Consider the following 18,534-nt stretch of genomic DNA (forward strand, 5'->3'; position numbering starts at 1 on the left):
TGACCAACTATCTATTGAAGAACTTGGTCTCTTATAGAGCCAGAATCTATAAGCTTTTGAGGCCTGTGTCCCAGAAGGCAGCAGATACTTTTCAAAGAAAGCAGCTTGCAGTTTCTAAATTACTTTTTTCTCAAATTTGGGAATGCCTGAAGCCAGATTTCCTTGCAACATTACAATAAAAAGCAGTTAGGTAACAATCTCACTTGAATCAAGAGCTGCAAATACAGAACCTTTATCATCAGCACAGCACATCCAAAAATGTCTTTGTAAAATAAATCAAATTATATGAGTTAATTGATTCCAGGCAACATCAGCAACTGCAGGTGGAAACTGAATAACAGGATGTTTATTAATGAAGGACTATTAATCAAAATTGACAATACCAATTCCTGTTCCTTTTATTGGAATTCTACCTGCAATGTCCACAGACATATTTTGTTTAATTTTTAAATATAAATTTGTAAGAAAAGAAAATGTTAACACTTGGGATTTTAGCTGGAGATGTAGGGCTATTTGTTTAAACAGTGAAAGGATATCCTAAATCCAATTTGACAGGCAATGCCAAAGATGCCAGTGGTAATTAATTAGCACTTAATTTAGACCACAGAACAACAGGATATGGAATTGGTGCTCAGTGCCATTTCCCCTTAGGCTTCATCTCATGAGGGTCAGGAGTGTGGCTGTTACACTGAAGGTCAGTAAATAAATTGGGGGAACACACTGACACGGGACTTTTTGTGATAGATATCTTTCACCCTTGTTACTGCCTCTGGCTATCACTGATGAGAAAGGGACTGTGACTGGTTCGTGAAGAATGTTGTATACAAGCCTGATTCAAGCAAGGTAGAATTTGAACTCACATGTCATCTACTAGTCACACTAGAAGACAGAAATAGAGCTATTCCAATGCATGTCTGTGCTGGAAATACACTTTTAAACACATCTGGGAAAGCTTGAGGAAGTCTGACAGGCGAGCAAATTCACTTAAAAGAAGTTCTTAAGTTTGCTAGATTTGTGAGCTTAGCTTTAGCTTAAGCTTAATTAAAATCAATAGAAGATTTTAAAGTGAAGAGAGAAATTAGGTCAGCGAGGGGAAAAAACACATGTTTCCTCATTATGCTGTTGACTTTGTCTCTAATAATAATATTCAGCACTGTTCGTCCACAGAACTTGAAGCTCTTTACAAAGGTGGATTAGCAAGCTATCTACATTTTCCCAACAGGGAAACTGAGTCTCTAATATACTAAGTGACTTTTTCTGTAATCACATAATGAGTCTGTGGCAAAAACTAGAACTCAGTGCTGCTGCTGCTTCATCCTGTTTGCTTTTATAAAGTTTGGATGATACTCAAAAATGATGTTACATGGAAAATAGCTTTCAGGCAAACTAGTAGTGGCATACACAGTTGTGATAACTGGAATGTTTCATTTTGTTGGAGAGAAAAATGGAAAGCTACTGACCACCAGCAGTTAGTACAGTAATGTAATTCTGCTCCTTCATAGCAAGCTTAGTGCCTCCTGGTAAAAACAGGTGTCCTATTTTTTTTTCCTGGGAAAAAACCTTTTATCCTGGGATGCTACAGATGTACAAACTCATTGTCCTACTTTAAGTCCCTGTGAAGTATCTGAGATAACACTGAGACAATCACAGCTAATTTGAGTTAACTGTCATTCAAGCCGCATGTGTAAATAACTGTCCCCTGCCTGTTTTGATTCCAGTCAAAGGGGATAAAGATCTGTTTTTACCTTCAGTTAGACAGTACTGTCCCTTCCTTTGTTTTAACACTGTCAGCACCTCTACACTTGCAACAACCAAAAACTCTAGCAGAGGAGAACAAGATTAGAAACTTAAGAGGATGCACTGGATATGTCCTGAACCAAGGGTGCAGACAGAAGTGACAATTTTTGCCCAATCTGGCCACAGAAATATAGCTGTGACCAAACACAAGTGCACAACTGCAGACAGCTTAAAAAATGGCTGATCAGGTGACAATCTGATCCCTCATTGCATGAGGTATCAGATAAAGATGTTTCAAAATGCAGCGTCTTTTGTAACTTGTGTCTGCGGAGCTCCCAGTCTGTTGCTGTTTTTGGAATGGGAGGGGGGGAAAGGGAGTGGAGGGAGTTCGGTCTGGGGGGTTTTCAACCCCCCCCAAGGGGGGAGCAGATGGAGCCCCCCTGAGGTAGGTGGGAGCTCCAATTCACCCACCTCACCTTTCAGCATCAGCTTGGGAGCCCCAAGAATGAGCTCCCTCCACTGCCTTTCCCCCCTCCCATTCTGAAAACAAGAAGCGCTGGCAGAGAGCCCTAGCCAGTGCTACGGGAACCTGGCTGCAGGCTCCCAGCCACAGGTAGATGCCCCTCCCCTGGACCCAGCAGTGAACTTCTGTTTGGTCTGGGGTGATGCTGTAACTCAGAACGCTTTGCAAAAATCATTCTGAGTTATAGCTGGGAGCTGCACTTCTGTGTGCATGCCTGGTTCTCTGGTTTTTACCTATTCCACTGCAGGCCCATTTGTTCTCTCACCGGATCAGAAGGAGCAGTGCAACTGGCATTGTGGTTCAGTGGTACTATGGGTTTTCTGAAGTTGCTGTTCACAAGTTATGCTCTGTTACTCTTCAGAAAACCTTATTTTCTCCTATGCCCTGCACGACATGATCTCCAGCAAAAGCAGAAGTGATACCAAGCTCCTTTTATACAGGTTTACTAACTGGACTAGCAGAGAGGTGTAACAGGGTAGCTCTGTGCCCAAGCAGCATGAACAACACATGCCCCTAGTGGCTGGGGGGGGCACAGCAGCAGCAGGAGCATGGTGATGGTAAGCGGGGGAGCTCCCGCAGACCCTGCTGGTGAGCAAGCCCCTTTTTGTAGGGGGCACACTGCCCAGCTCAGGGGGTGCATGTGTACCTGCGTGCACCCCCTACTTGTCGCCCCTGCCAAGCAGTGGTGGTAGTGTGGCTGGCTGGCCGCAGATATTTTTATGTCTTCCCACCTTAAGTTACTGCCTGGGACTGCTACCCCAGTCACCTTCTCCCTGTCCCTCCCCTTTCAGTTATGTTACTGTACTAACAATCCTATGCATTTGGTTTCCTGTCAAGGCTGTCTACTGTTGTGATACAGCATGCTTAGAAAACATCCTGAGGAATTTAATTAGGTTAATATTTCCCTTAATTTTACCCTCCATGCAATAGGTGAAACTCTGACCATTACTGCTGAAGTCACTAAAAAATGTCAGCGATGTCAGCAGTGCCAGGAAGAGTTGGAATTTTCAAACTGAGGCGCTCAACTTTAGGCAACTTGTTCCAATGAGTCTTGAATACTCTTAGGACAAACTTAGCTTTATCCTGCCAATAATGCATAACTTTTATCCAGTATCATGAATGGATGTTTTTCTTCTATATGGTAAGCAATATTCCTCATGATATGCATAGCACAAAGTTACACTGGCATTTCCCTTTTTTTGTAAAGTTTTAGATATGTAGGTGCTTCATATATGACGTGTTTCTTTCCAGTTTTATTCTTTGAATAACCTGTGGGAATTGGCCCACTACATTTCCCTCATGAAATCTTTTGCCTATATTGTCCCTCTTTTGCTGATAAGATTAAAGCCTGCATACAGAAAAGCAATGATTATGCATGGGCTGTGACCCCAACTACAGTTCCTAGTCCTTCAGGTTTAGTTCTGAACTCTCCACAAGCTACTAATGCAACTTATAGACACTGTATTTGTATCAGATTTGAAAGATGCTTTAACATGCCTCCCAGCATTGAAATTGTTTCAGCACTGATATTGAGCATGAACAGGATGAATGTATCTCCTAAATACACTAGCGAGTATGTGCTATCCAAGAGCTTTGATTTCTTTAAACTTATTTACATTTCACATCCCCCTAAGCAGTGTATTTACTATGTCAACATTGTCTTCTTAACTCACACTTTGTTTGTCTTGTTCACTCACCTTAGCTTGATGTTTATTCTTTTTGCATTTGTAGCACACTGCACTAGCTGCATGAAGTGCCTGGAGTGGACATCTTGTGTCCCACCAACCTCTGCCTTTGTAGACTATATCCTTTATTGTACGTACTGCAAATCTGTATCTTCCATTTCCACCTCCTCAGGTTTAAATAGGATTTGTGCATTCAAATTCATCTTATGTGTTCACTTATCCACCTGACTGTCTCAAAAGGTCATGTGACCATAGCCAAAACTGCTCCCATTTGCCTTGCATGCTCAATGAATGTCCAAAATTTTTTGTACATGGAGGGCTGCCTCTTTTAGGAGTTACCAAATCACACTTGAATCTGCTATGCTGAACACTCTTCATTTTCTGTCCTTTCATTTTCTATCAGGCTAAAATAATTCTGGTTTCCTGCCTCACTTCCATTAAACATTATAATGAGTTTGTAGCTACAAAAGGATCTAGAACTAAAGGTGGTCAAGAACTAAGATATTTTCTTTGTAGTACATTGTTTTTACTTGTAAACTAGAGCTGAAAGAATTCCTGCCAAAATCTTTAAGCAGGGGGGTGAGGAGCTCACATCACAGCTCCATGCCCTCATCTTAAGGATCGTGAATGATAAGGAAATACCAGATGACCTCAGGGATACTATGATCATGACAATCTTCAAGAAAGGAGACAAGTCTGACTGTGGCGTGGAAATTACAGTGGATGGCCAACCATCTCCTTCCACTTGCTGAAGAGCTCCCAGAGTCTCAGTGTGGATTTAGGGCATCAAGAGGCACTATTGATGATGATCTAGTTGAGGATGTTTCTGCTTTGAGCAGGGGGTTGGACAAGGTGACCTCCTGAGGTCCCTCCCAAACCTAACTTTCTATGATACTATGAACTGACATAATCTTCGCTGCTTGCTAGCTGCAGGAAAAATGCCGAGAACAGCATAAACCCCTTTACATGGCTTTCTTTGACGTCACAAAAGCCTTTAACTCTGTCAACTGAGAAGTGGTGTGGAGGATTCTTCTGAAGCATGGACACCTACCGAAATTCATTGCAATTTTTTTGCCTGCTTCATGTCAGTATACAAGCAGTGGTTCTCAATAATTGATCTATCATAGATCACTTTGATGGGAGTTAAGTAAGGCTACATCCTCGCTCCACCACTCTTCTTGATATTCTTCACTGCAATGCTCCGTCTGACCACCAACAAGCTTCCAGTTGGAGTGGAGCTAAACTACCAAATGAGTGGTAAGCTGTTTAATCTCATCTGACTTGGAGCCAAAACCAAGACCATCCCAACCCCAATCAGGCTCCAGTATGCTTAAAATGCAGTAGTATGTGCTCACGCAAAAGAAGACCTTCAGGCTATCATCAGTGTTTTTACCAAGGCATACACGGAAATTGGACTGACACTTAACATTTAGAATACTTAAGGTCCTCCATCAACAAGCTCTTAATGAACAGATCCCAGCTCCAATAATTCAGATTTATGGTGAGACTCTGGAGAAGGCTGAGTAATTCCTATACCTTGGAAGCCATCTCTTGCAGAAGACTACCCTTAATGAAGAAATCCAATGTCACATCAAATATACAAGTGCAGCCTTTGGATGCCTGAGGAAGTGGGTGTTTGAAGATTGCAACATCAGATCCAAAACCAAGTTCATGGTTTATCAGGCAGTCGTGATCCCCACCTTGCTGTATGGAGCTGAGATGTGGATAACGTACAGGAGACACCTCAAGTCATAGATTCATAGATATTTGGGTTGGAAGGGACCTCAATAGATCATTGAGTCTAACTCCCTGCCCTGGCCAGGAAAGTGCTGGGGTTGTCTGAGCAGGGGGTTGGACAAGCTGGTGCATGTCTAGCCTCCTTTTCAAGATCCCCAAGGTAGGGGAGAGCACCACCTCCCTTGGGAGCCCATTCCAGATTCTGGCAACCCTTACCATAAATAAGTTCTTCCTGTTGTCTAACCTAAAGCTGCTCTCTGTCAGTTTGTGGCTGTTGTTCCTAGTTACTCCAAGGGGTGCACTGGTAAACAGAGCATCACCTATTCCTTGCTACTTCCCCCCTGCCCCCACCGATTAATTTGTAGGCAACCACAAGATCACCTCTCAGCCTTCTCTTGCAAAGGCTGAAGAAATCCAAGTCCCTCAATCTCTCCTTGTAGGGCTTTGCCTGCAGGCCCCTAACCATACGAGTGGCCCTCCTCTGAGCACTCCTGAGGTTGTCCACATCCCTCTTGAAGTGTGGTGCCCAAAACTGGATGCAGTCCTTCAAGTGCAGACCAATGCTGCACAGAGGGGAAGTATCACTTCCCTGGACCTGTTAGTCATCCACCTGTTAATGCATGATAAAGTGTGGTTAGCTTTACTGATCACTTCATCACATTGATGACTCACGTTCATCTTGGTGTCAACAATGACTCCAAGATCCCTTTCCACCACTGTGCTTCTGAGAAGGTCCTCCCCCAGCCTGTAAGTGTGCTGGCGATTCCTTCTCCCTACGTGCAGCACTTTACACTTATCTTTGTTGAACTGCATCCTATTCTGTTCTGCCCACTTTTCCAACCTGTCCAGATCCACCTGGATTTGTTCCCTACCCTCTAGTGTGTTAACTTTACCCCATAATTTGGTATCATCTGAGAATTTGGACAGGGTGCTTTTCATGCCCTCAAGTCACCGATGAAGACATTGAACTGCACATGTCCAAGGACCACCCTTTTGGGACTCCACTGCCCACATCCTTCCAGGCCAATACCAACCTGTCCACCACCATTTTCTGCATGTGACCCCTAAGCCAGTTTGCCACCGACCTGACTGTGTAATCATCTATGTAAGTCACTGGAGAAGTACCATCAATGTTGCCTGCAGGAGATCCTTTGAATTCAGTGGGTAGACAGATCCACCAACATTAGCATCCTCTCACAAGTAAACACCATGTGCCCCAGGGCAATGATCATCTGACATCAATGTTGCTAGGCTGGCCACATCATCTGGATGTCAGACTCCAGACTCCTGAAGCAAGCTCTGTTCTCCCAGCTCAGTCAAGGCCTACACTCAAGAGGAGGGTAGAGAAAGCACTTCAAGGATATTCTCAAGGCCAACTTGAAAAAATGCAGCATCAACATCAACTCATAGGAGGTGATCACTCAGGACCACCCCAAATTGAGGAAGAGTTTGCTGCAAGGATCTGAGTATTTTAAACTTGTCGACAACAGCAGATGGAAACATGGGGCAGAGACAGTGTGTTGCAGATTGCACTAAGAACCCAGAGCCACTCACCCTATATAGAAGCATGTACATAAGCTGCAACAGAGTCTGTAGATCCTGGACAGGCCTCGTCGTCCATCTTCAGACCCACAGATCAGACAACCATAGGAGACAATCATCCTTGACTGTGAGGGATTGCCAGTGATGAATAACCAAAATCTGCAGACCTGGCTGATATGCTACTGGGCTGACCTAAACTGTTCTACTGCTGAATTCAACAATAGAAAAGAGGAAGACCCTGACAGGTGAAGAGCTGGCTTAGGTGACTATGACATTTGCTCTCCAAGCAACTCTGTTTTAAAAGCCACATCGAACTTCCCTGAAGGAAGAAGGGGGTGTGGGACCTCAGGAGAGTGTGGCCAGTGTTGTTGACTATTTGCAGCTGTAGGAAAGGTCAGAGAGGCCTTTGCATCCATAGTGCAAATCAGTGCAGTTTTCAGGTGTATGCATCTGATGAAAGCTAAATTAATCTAATCCTGAGCCTCATTATGCTTCTGCCCCCTTGGGATGGGATGGGGAGAAAAAGAACAAGCTGGAGGATAGGTGGCTCCATGAGAGAGATACTGCTCTGCAAGGATGCAGGCCCTGGCATCTAGCTTGTTCCCAGTGGGATGGAAACTTCCCCACTGCTCTCCATTCATGCTCGCTAATCCATATTACATGCAACATGCAAATGGCTCAACTTCAAAGTGGGCTTGAGGAAGGGACTGTGTAATGCCTAACCTTTAGTGAGCTGGTAGAGCATTCTTCTGGGAAGTCAAAGCAATACAATTCCTAACCCCTTCTGGGTAAGGGGTGGCAGGGTGTCCTGGAACCTGGATCCTTGCTTCCTGGGTGAGTGTCCTAACAACTCAACTATTGGGTTCAAAACATGAAAAGGCCAGTTTCTTGTACCCCTAGAGCTTAACATCCGTGAGCCATGAGTTTTTGCCAGATGGAATTTTGTGACCAGCTGTACACATGGCCATAGCCATGTACCTCGCTGGTCAGGGTATAGCCTTCTGTGCATGCACAGTAGCCGTATGGATGATTAGATGTCCATCCAGCATGGTAGTGTTATCTCATACTTTTGTGCAAATGCCAAAAATGCTACTTAGACAGCTAGAAAGCTGCAACTTGGGAACAAAAAGGGTAAAAGAATTTAAGCCTTCATGTTTCCAACAAGTACTATGTGTGTTAGGGAATAACGAAATGGTTAATAATGTATCTGCATAAATTTCTAAAGACTAGGCTAGATTTTTATGGATATGTTCCTAAAGATTGAGACAAAGGCCTTGTGGGATTTTGAAGTGCCAGAGTACCTAAGTCCCATGAAGAAGTACTGCAGAGAAGTACGTGGGAGTTACAGTAGACCATAGGCTGAATATGACCCAACAGAGTGCTCTTGTTACAAAAGCAGCCAACAGCATACTGGGTTGTATCAGCAGAAATGTCACTTTCAGACTAGAGGAACCAACTCTTCTGCTCTTTTCAGCACTGGTGAGGCCTCACCTGGAGTACTGTGTCCATTTTTAGGCACATATTTCAAGAAGGATACACTGTAAAGAGTCCAGGGGAGAGCAGCCAAAATGATTAGGGGCCTGGCGAGAAAGACTTATGAGGAAAGGCTTATGAGGGTTTTTTAGTGTGGAGAAGAGAAGACTAAGGGGATATTTGATAAAAGTCTTCAAATACCTGAAAGGCCATTATAGAGAAGATGGAGATGGGCTTTTCTCTTTGGCCATAGGGGACAGGACTAAGAGTAATTGCCTCAAGATTCAGCAAGTTAAAGTTAGGTTTGGAGGCTAGGAAGAATTTGCTGGTTGGTTACCAGGATGGTCCAGTATTGGAACAAGCTACTGAGAAAAGCTGCATCCTTGGAAATTTTGGAGATACACTTGACTGGGATGATTTAGTCGGGGATGAACCTGCCTTGAGCAAGGATATGGACTAGATGACTTCCTGAGGTCCCTTCCCAGCCCTACTTTCATACCTTAGCCTTCTATTTAGTAGAAAATCCCACTATTTAGAAGCCTAAATATTTTTTACCATCCGGTCCCTGCAAAGATGAATGAGTTAGTGACATAAAGCCTTCTGTGAAAACATCTTTGGTCCTTGTAGTGAATTCTACTTTGGTGCATAGATGAATTTACAATAAGACAACTTTGATTCCTTATGTTCTCTATATTTTGTCTTTCAGACTGCATCCACAGACCTAACCTGCTATTGCAGTTTTCTGCAATGTCAATAGAAATTACATTATTAAATAGGATTAAGTTGGGCTGTGACTGGGCAGGAGTCTATTTGTGTGTATGGAAGAAGACCCTGCACAACTTCTAGCTCTTAGATGTAACTTCAAAGTTTGTAGAGAGAGTGCCATTAATGCAAGCATAATTTAAATCCAGTCTACAGAAGAAAACAATGTATTCGATCAATAAGAGTGAAGTATGGATCAGAGGAACACACCAGTGCAGTATTACTAGTATGTATCTATCACATAAAACTAGGTAGCAGACTATATAATGGATATAAACATGATATGGACTATTATAACATATAAAAATAAAGGATCAGATTCTGCATTTTGCCTTGGTAAATATGTTACTTTGAGGGTAGCTGCCAAAACTGGAACGCCAGAAATGTCAGGAGTAAAGATGCGTGCGGGTTAGGTAGAGTTTCTAGAAGGTCTAAATGATAAAGATATTTGGCTTTCAACACAGCAGCCTGCCTAGGAAAGGAGGGCATGTGGTCATAACATGAAACAACAGAGTATCAAACTGGTATAAGATGCATATCTTAAATAAGAGAATGACCCCAGCTCCAGGCTTCTTTCCCAAAAATTGTCTTCTGATACTCTGCACTAACAGGCCAACTTCTGCCTGCATTATCAACATGAGGCCTCTCCCCAACTTCTCTTCAGTTCTTCCTAAGTTTTTGTTACCACTGGTGGGATCTCTCAATAGGGTTGCCAACTCTGACTGAAGCTGTTCGGGGAGATTCCCCCCCCCCAACATGACGTAATGTTATTAATTGTATTGGTCAACCCATTCACAATATCAGTCTTCTGGATTGTTTTCAGCAGTCACTGCTGATACTAATTCTGGTAGACTCCTGGCCAGTCTGGGAAGGTTGGCAATCCTATCCCTCAATAGGTGTCTCTTTCCCTGTCTCCCAAGGGCTTCTTTGTTCCACAGGCTTACAGCAGCAGTTTCTAGCACTAGTAAGGATGGCAAGAGGATTAAGAGATGGACAGTCCCGGTGATTGCCTTCTTTTCAGGTTCCTCCTCTCTTTCTTCCCAGCTAGAATATTTTTAAAGGCTCACAACATAATGGAGAAGCAATGAGAGCTGCAGAGGAGGAGACAGAGAGGTAGCTTCTTACAGAACAGCAGTCATGCCTTCTAGTGGCTGGGGATGAGAGTGTCAGAGGAAAAATCCTGGCTTCTGAGACAGAGGCAACTGCGGGACTCTGACACCAGAGAGGAGACAAGTAAGATCTATCACACACTTGGCTATGGGTTAGTCATTCCACAGATTTATGATTTTACTTTGTGCCATAATGCGTAATGTATGAAAAGATAAATATTTTCCATTCAGTAACATCTTGCCTTTTCATCTAACTCTATAATTTTAATTATAAAATGAACATAACCTGTATCAAATTATGATTTTGTTAACATATTGAATGAGGACAAAAAAAATAAATACCAGATTTTGTACTATACAGGCACATGAAGGTATAGTAAAAAAATCTGGTTTCCTTGACCACATTGTCATAATATGCATATATAACTGCTTATTGAATCCAGGCTGTGTAGACAACAGAAAGAACACTGGCTCCATACCATCACAATGCATACCCACAACAAAGAGGAGGAAAGAACAGGCTCTTTCATTGTGTGTTTCTAAGTATTACCACCATAAGGGCTAAAAACATTACCTCTGTCTGAAGTATATCTATGTATCCATGCATAAGTTATTCACTGGGTTCCCTGAGCACAGTTGCTGAAAATATTAATATATTCAAATTATATTCTAGCTACTGCAAAAACAGTAGATCAGACAAATGTATTAAAATCTCTTCAGACAAAAGGAGTCATGTTATTTATAAAGTCTCCCCCTCCCCCTTTTCTTAAAGCCCAGAACATAAACCTTCATCATATATAACATACTAGAAAGCAAGAAGATCCTTAGATGTCAGAATGTGGGTTTACATTTGAATGTAATCATAGAACGCTGACTATTATACTTCCCATAAACAAATTTTCACTGATATTATGTAACTTGTGCTGTTTGTAGAGGAATAAAGAAGAGGAAAAGGCTAACTGAAATGCACAAAGCTGTCATTCAAACCCTGCAGTTCAAAACACTCTGGGCCAAATCTTGAGGTTGGGACAAACTGCACAACAGAGACGGAGCATGGCAAAACCATTTTAAAGCATGCATCTGCACTCCTGTGATCCTGGGATCACTATGTGCAGAGCTGGTTCCCTGGCTTAAGTCAGAGCAAGATGAGGGCTGTGTGAGCTTATGCTAACTGCCCTGAAGGGTCAAAACAACAGCCAGGGGAACCAGGGATTTGTGCCAATGCTTCGTCTGCTCTAGCCACACTTTCTTCCCCCTGCACCAGTGGACAAAGAAGTGCTGGCAAAAGTTGTTTTTTTTTACTGGAGGATCCCCCTGCCCGCCTCCCGCTTGGCATTGGGGTGACTCTCCTGGAGACAGACACACAAGATGTATGCTTATGTTCAAGACAGCAAAGTAACATAAAATGGCTGCGCCATGCACAAGAAACTCACCCAATGACTTCAGTTTTAAGCTTACAGAGTTTCATAAAGTTGACACCCTTTTCTTCACCTATCCCCTTTAGACAATATTAACTTATTGGTTAACAAAGAGAAGAACTTATACCAAAGGAGAGGAGGCCTTTGCTATAGACCAGCGGTCTCCAAACTTTTTTGGTCGTGCACCCCATCAGTAAAAAATTTTTGAGCACGCACCCCCAATATATGTATATTTATATAAATATAAATAGAAGAGTTCTAGTATTTTCTTCCCGCACCCCAATGAATCATCTTGCGCACCCCACTTTGGAGACCACTGCTATAGACAGTGGCCAGTCATTGATAAGATGTTTTCCTTTCATCCATATTTCAGGACTTCTCACAGAGAAGATATGGCATATTTGACAACACTTTACACTATTCAGATTTGCATCTCTGCCAGTGGCTGTGCTAAGGTCTTTTATCAGTGACAACAAACAAAGTAGGTGGTCGTCTACCTCTTTTCTTGCTTTAAAAATAAAGTGACACTTTTTTCACAGCCTGAAATGATTATGGAAGCAGAGATACTGGTTTAACTCATTGTGAATTATTAGTGGAAAAGCGGGTCTCAGAAGTACATTACATCTGAAATATTTTTCGTCACTTGAACATGTGCCGTCCAGAGCTGGCCCTGTTCTACCAGTCACAGGGAACAAACATTTCACATTCACAGATGCTCTTAATTTGGTGCGGTTTGGAGTGTAATTTAGATCAAACGTATCCATGTAAATGAGTCAGGGTTTCTTAATTAGGTGCCTCTAAAGAAAAAACTTGGACCACATCAGTAGGTGTGGTGCCCACAATACTAGAGTCTTTCCTATAGACGAAGCTTAGTTTTGTTCAGGCATACTGTAGGGTTGTTTTTTTTTTCAGGCACAATAATAAATCTGCAGATGGCATAGACATAAAGACGCTACTTCAGAAGAGCTGTCTAAAACACTGTCTCTTTGGCAAATGCCTTAAAGTAGGTCATTCTGCTGTGATTTTAGGTTTATATTTCATTGCCAGCTTTTTGTTCCTATTACAAGTAGGTTGCATTCCAGTCCACAGATTTGCTCTTAATTTTTCAAACTGGTATTTGTTTATAAGAATTTGTAGATCTTCATGAGAAAATGGCCAATATCCTGTCAGAAGTACTAATCATGCACTTGACCACAAAAAGAGATGTATGAAAGTGATAATCTGGAGATGCTGAAATGTGAAACGCTGTTTTCTGAAAGCAAAAATACATTGATTTCTCTTAGCGTGATTGAAATGGTTGTTGCATCTTTTGCAATGTGTGAAAAATGATTTGATCTAATGTAATTTCAAAAGTCTTACAAAGCAGAGTTATCCATTGCCCTTGTTGATCAGGTATTTGTTCTTGCTTTTATATATTTGTCACTGACAAGCACATATTTTATGGTACATACACATAAAAAATAAAAACCAAATAACCAGGCTCCGTTTTCCCATCAAAGTGCTCACCATTTACATGCCAAACTCCCCCTAGCATTAATGCATTACCTGCATAAATTCCCTTTCAATCGATGATAGAATAGTTTCCATTGTGTTATATTAATTATTTTGCATGGAACACTGACATTTTGGCATTCAAATCTTTTTTTTTCTTTTTAGTCTCAGTGAATAGTTTAAGAAATATCAAGGCCATTATTTATTGTGCAACCTCTTGTGAGAAACTCCAGGATCTTGAGTTAGAAAAATGGAAAAGCATTGCGATTTTGCTCCTTGATTCTAGGCTTCAGCTTGTTGGAGTCCTGTTCTCCAAGATACTAAAGATACTTCCTGAAATGTGCTGAGCATCCTCCTTTCTCATCAGCAAAATATTTGAGTTACAAAGACACTTGAAACAAAGCTAACGCATTGTGAAATCACATAAATACACGCACCAAAGCTTGTGTAAGTGCAAACCAGAAGCAGGCATCTTGCACAGTCCTTATTAAGTGGAAAGATCATGGACACAGTAGTCGCAAGCAAATCAAGAGAACTGAGAACACCTGACTCATTGTGGCTAAGTAGAGAGGTTCAAAAAGCCCCTTGTGGAAATGCTCTAACTTCCTGCACTTCATTCAAAGTGGTGTAAGTAAGAGAGGGAGCCAGTGGAACAGATGTTCACTGTTCAGTGGGGAGGCTCGCAGCCTGCCCGCACTGGCCACTGTGGGTGCTCCTGCACCCCTCCCAGGAGGCTGCCAGAGTGGCCCCTTTCCCCAGCCTGCCCCGCTTCCTGCTGGGAGGGTGCCCCCACAATTTGACAGCTGCAGTGTGGTGTAGCCCAGCCAGAGCTGCTGCAGTGGGGAGACCCCAGAGCCTTTCCTCTGCAAAAGCCATGGCCAGGCAGTAGTGTGCTGCTGCCTGGTCAGGGCTGCTGCAGGGGAAGGGCTCCTGGGTCTCCAGGTCAGTGACAGGTGAGGAAGCGGGGCTTGCCCACTGCTCCAGCAGAGCACAGGAGCTCTGCCTGAGGCTAGAGCGCAGCCCTGTGCAATGCATCCTGGGATGGCAGCGATCACGCTTGATGGGAGCTGGCATAGACATTCAATAACGTGCACTAACAGAAAGCACTTTAGGTTGGTACATATCCATCTAAGGTTAACTTAGAGCAGGATCTACCATTTTTAAAACACCTTATGTGCCGTGAATGTCTGTTTTTGTTATGGCTGTAAAGCACCTTCTGCCAGCTTAAAGCGCATTAAGTGAAATGTCTATGCCCAGCCTGCGTGCCTGGATTACCACCCTACTGCCCTGGGAAGCTCTCAGGACCCCAGGTAGGGCTGCTGGGGCCAGCCCAGGTGCTTGCTCCAGCCTCCCCTACCCGACCCAGGGCAATTTTCTGCGTGCCACAGCGCATGTGCAGGGGTGTGCCTGGGGACAAGTAGCAGTGGCACAGCTATTTGCTGCCAGGGGAACACACATGTGCACTCATAGGGATGCGCCCTGTGAGTCTACCTCTACATCTTTTGCACACATGGCTGTCTTGTACACAAATGATTTACATTACTCTGCACAAATGTATTTAAATTAATCCCTTTCATGCAAAAGAAATGGCAACGCAGACTTCATACAACACTTACGCATCCTTCCTAGAAAAAGTAGGTCTAGTCATGCTTCTTTCAGTGAAAAGAAAGATTTCATCTAGTTCAAATACTCATAATCTTCTCACTTTGCTTCATTCAATTAAAATGGGACTGATTCATCGATCACAGTATTCTTGTTCCCAGTGTTGCTGTCCTGAACCTAAAGGTCAAGACTGAGAGAAGTGCATAAGTCTTGAGCCTAAGCAAACCCCTGATTTAAGAAAGACTTGAGTATTTTTGTGCTTATGTGCTTTCTTGTAAATCCCTGTATTTATCTTTGGGTTTCAGGGCTCTGCAATTTCCCTGAGGTCTGATGAACTTCACTGGAATTTATGGTGCTTCAATTTCATAATGAACCTCTCAGCCAAATTAGTTTAACCTGCTGAGTGTGTGTGCGTGTGCACCTCTGTGTCTGCATGTATTTGTTTAAATTCATGTGTGAAAATTTTGCACAGTTTACTCCATTCTTCTGGCATGTAAAGGAGAGTTTTCCTGAGCTTAGATTCAATTGCTGAACTTGCTAAAACCTGCTGATCTGGTGGTGCAATACACATTTTAGGAAATGCAAGTCACATGTACATGCTGCTGCTTTTCTCCTCCTCCTCCTCCACACAAAAAAAATGTAAATTTTGCAGACATCCCATGCTAAATACTACGAGTTGTCATACAATAGCTTTAATTTCTGATTTATCCTCAGTACTCTGGGTATTGCTGCTGGACTTGTCATCACATTGTCATTGCTTCCTGTTGCGTGGGCTATTGTTGGGTTCTTCATATATGTGGCTCTTTTCCACACACCCCCTCCCCCTTTAATAGGTAAAAATAAATCTATTTCATTGAATGTAGTTTCCAAAAGCCTGTATGCTTTGGAATGCAATAAAGCTGACACACACTGCATCATTGGATGCTCTTCTATTCATGGTGCTATAAGCATGTGAGGAGCCAATTTTTTTAAAGCCAGTAATACAAAAATGTCTCTGATATTTTGTGGCTTGTGTTGGAATATAGTGTTCTTGGGTATTTACTTTTGCTTATGATCAACAGACACTTGATGAAGGAGTGGCATGCAGGGAAATTGATTGAAATCATTATTATAATAGGGGCAGGGGGGGAAGAGACACCAATGACTTCTGACTGAAAGGACAAAAAGCAGAGAGAGACTGTAACTGAAAGCTTGTAGCACAGCAAAGCATAAGTGGCCTAAAGCACAGAAAAAAATGGAATGAATTAGGATCTGAGCATCAAAGGTGAATCACAAGGAATTGGCTTCTACCCGGGTAAGGCAGCCAGATAGGCCACAGTAACCGATCCACGTGATAAACCAAGAGGCACTGCAAAGCTCCCCAGACAACTTGCCTGAAGTGCTTGCCAAAGAGCCAGATGCTGCTGCTGGAAGAATATCTTCCATAGTTGGGCATCTGGGTTCAGTGCTCTCCATTTAAAGAAGAGGGGAGAGAGATTTGTAAAGTAAGTCCAACCCCATTTTTTTAATTATTACCAAATATACTTCATAAGTTAAATAATACATTTAATGCTTTTACAGAAAAATGAATAAAAAAATCAAGGAACTGTATTTCTAATATATCATCTGATCCTTTTACTTCTTCTATGCTAGTCTATCTTAGATTAGGGAGGCATGACAATCTAGTGGTTCCAGCAGAGCACCCTGTGTGAAAACTCTAGGTTTGTTAACTCTGCTACTAATTTATGCCATGAATTTGATACTTAACTTTGTTGTGCCTCAGTTTCCATTTGTGTAACATGGTTATAAGTGCCGCCTCAAACTGTTGTTGCTGGTAAAGCACTTTGGGATGGAAAGTCCTATTTATTCCACACTTGAAATGAAACTTCTCAGTCTGTGCATTAAGTACTGAGGATGGTGACCTCAAAAGGGTGAAGTTTTCCCCTATGCAGAGGGGTAATACAAAGCTCATCCAACCCTGTTTTCTTTTTTAAGCCCTCAAAATGGGATTTACGTAGTATAAAAGGACTTCAGTGGTGCCTGGAGTTACTACACAGGAAAGAAATTCACCTCCATAAATATACAACAAGAAACGGTGAAATACTGAGCACTTGTGGTTTTCATGAAAGTATAAACAAATCTGTGAAAGGGGATGAGGCAAAACGAAAATGTTAGTTCAAGAGAACGAGCCATATTCTGCATTTTCTTTAATTGGGAAAAATCCCTACTGACTTCAGTGGGAGTTCTGCTGCATTAAGTATGGTAGAAATTGGCCAATTGTTTGACACAGATGAGAAATATTTTAATAAAAGGAAAAACAGCAGCCCTCTATCACTCAACTATTTCTGTTACCAATTCTAGTAAAACATTTGTTGTGGTATCAAACTGCCATATGAAAAACGCCACATGATTTGCCTATCTAGCCCTGAATTTTGCCTCTTACCTTATATTTTCTATGAACAGCTGAACAAATTTCATGCAAAAATCAATGGGAAACCCATGGTTTTGCTCTTCAACTGCAAGCTGCTCAAAGCAGCAAGTGCCCTAAAATCCAGGTGCCCTGCTTGTACTGTAACCTAGAGGCACTCTTGCCTAAATGTCTTTTGCCAAAGCCCAGACTCCAGACTTAATAAATTATACTCATGATACAATATATTCACCAATATCAGCTGGGTTTTTTTTAAAGGGCGTGAGCTTTTTTAACACTCCCCCACTCTACATGGGGGAACGCAGAGCTATTTGAATCTTGTGGATGCTCTGTGAGATGGGCCTGGCTGGTGCTGGGTACAATGCAGGCAGACACTACGCATATTTTCCAGCTCAGCTCTGTCAATACCCCACTGTTGGTTCTGCTCTGTTCTGCTGGTACAGCACAGAACTGCCCTTGCACAGCAGTGACTGGGTTTGTCAAATATTCCATTTGGGTCTCCAGATGGGAATCCTTCTCCTCAAGTTCATTTCACATGTGATCTTATATCTGGTCTGAATCCAAATCTTCATAACCAGAAAGCTATGGAGTAAAGTTACTGTGCAAGCTTCCTGTCATCAACAATGATGCTACTGGATAAGGCAAAGAATTGTCCTCAGCGAGAGGTGCAGTGGCAAGAGAATTAAGGTGTCTCACTACAAGTTCAGAGGCATGAGTTCAGCTTTCGTTAAGTCTTGCGGTGAAGGCTGCTTCCAGCTTCTAATAGGTACGTGTTACTTGGACTGATGAGTTAAAGGTGGCTGGGTATGATGCTAGTTAGGGACTTGTTACACAGTAATTTTGGGTGGCTTCTGGAGTTTTTAACCCCTGGATTGTGCACACATTAACACCTGAAACTTGTTTTAAGCAGTCATTATGCGGCTCAAAGTTTATGCACTCCAGGGCAGGATTATCTCTGATCACTAAGGTATAGCCAGGTTACAGTACACCTCAGTGTAAACACCCTACCTACCCCCTTCTCCGCTGACCTGGATGGGGCCCACTCCCC

The 18,534-nt window shown here is 42.6% G+C and overlaps 1 protein-coding gene and 1 long non-coding RNA gene across 2 annotated transcripts in view; one reads left to right on the plus strand and one right to left on the minus strand.

Annotated features, from left to right (window-relative positions):
- The window catches only part of ARHGAP15 (Rho GTPase activating protein 15), a 655,341-nt gene that overhangs the window by 13,857 nt on the left and 622,950 nt on the right, over positions 1 to 18,534 (minus strand). The gene's annotated exons all lie outside the window — the stretch shown is intronic.
- LOC109301344 lies at positions 2,896 to 9,783 on the plus strand. The gene is made up of 2 exons (XR_002098515.1): positions 2,896 to 3,401; positions 9,404 to 9,783. It is a non-coding gene; the product is annotated as an uncharacterized LOC109301344 (long non-coding RNA).

Source organism: Gavialis gangeticus, unplaced genomic scaffold (genome assembly GCF_001723915.1).
Source record: "Gavialis gangeticus isolate Ggan-Ray unplaced genomic scaffold, GavGan_comp1, whole genome shotgun sequence".
NCBI classification, from domain to species: Eukaryota; Metazoa; Chordata; order Crocodylia; family Gavialidae; genus Gavialis; species Gavialis gangeticus.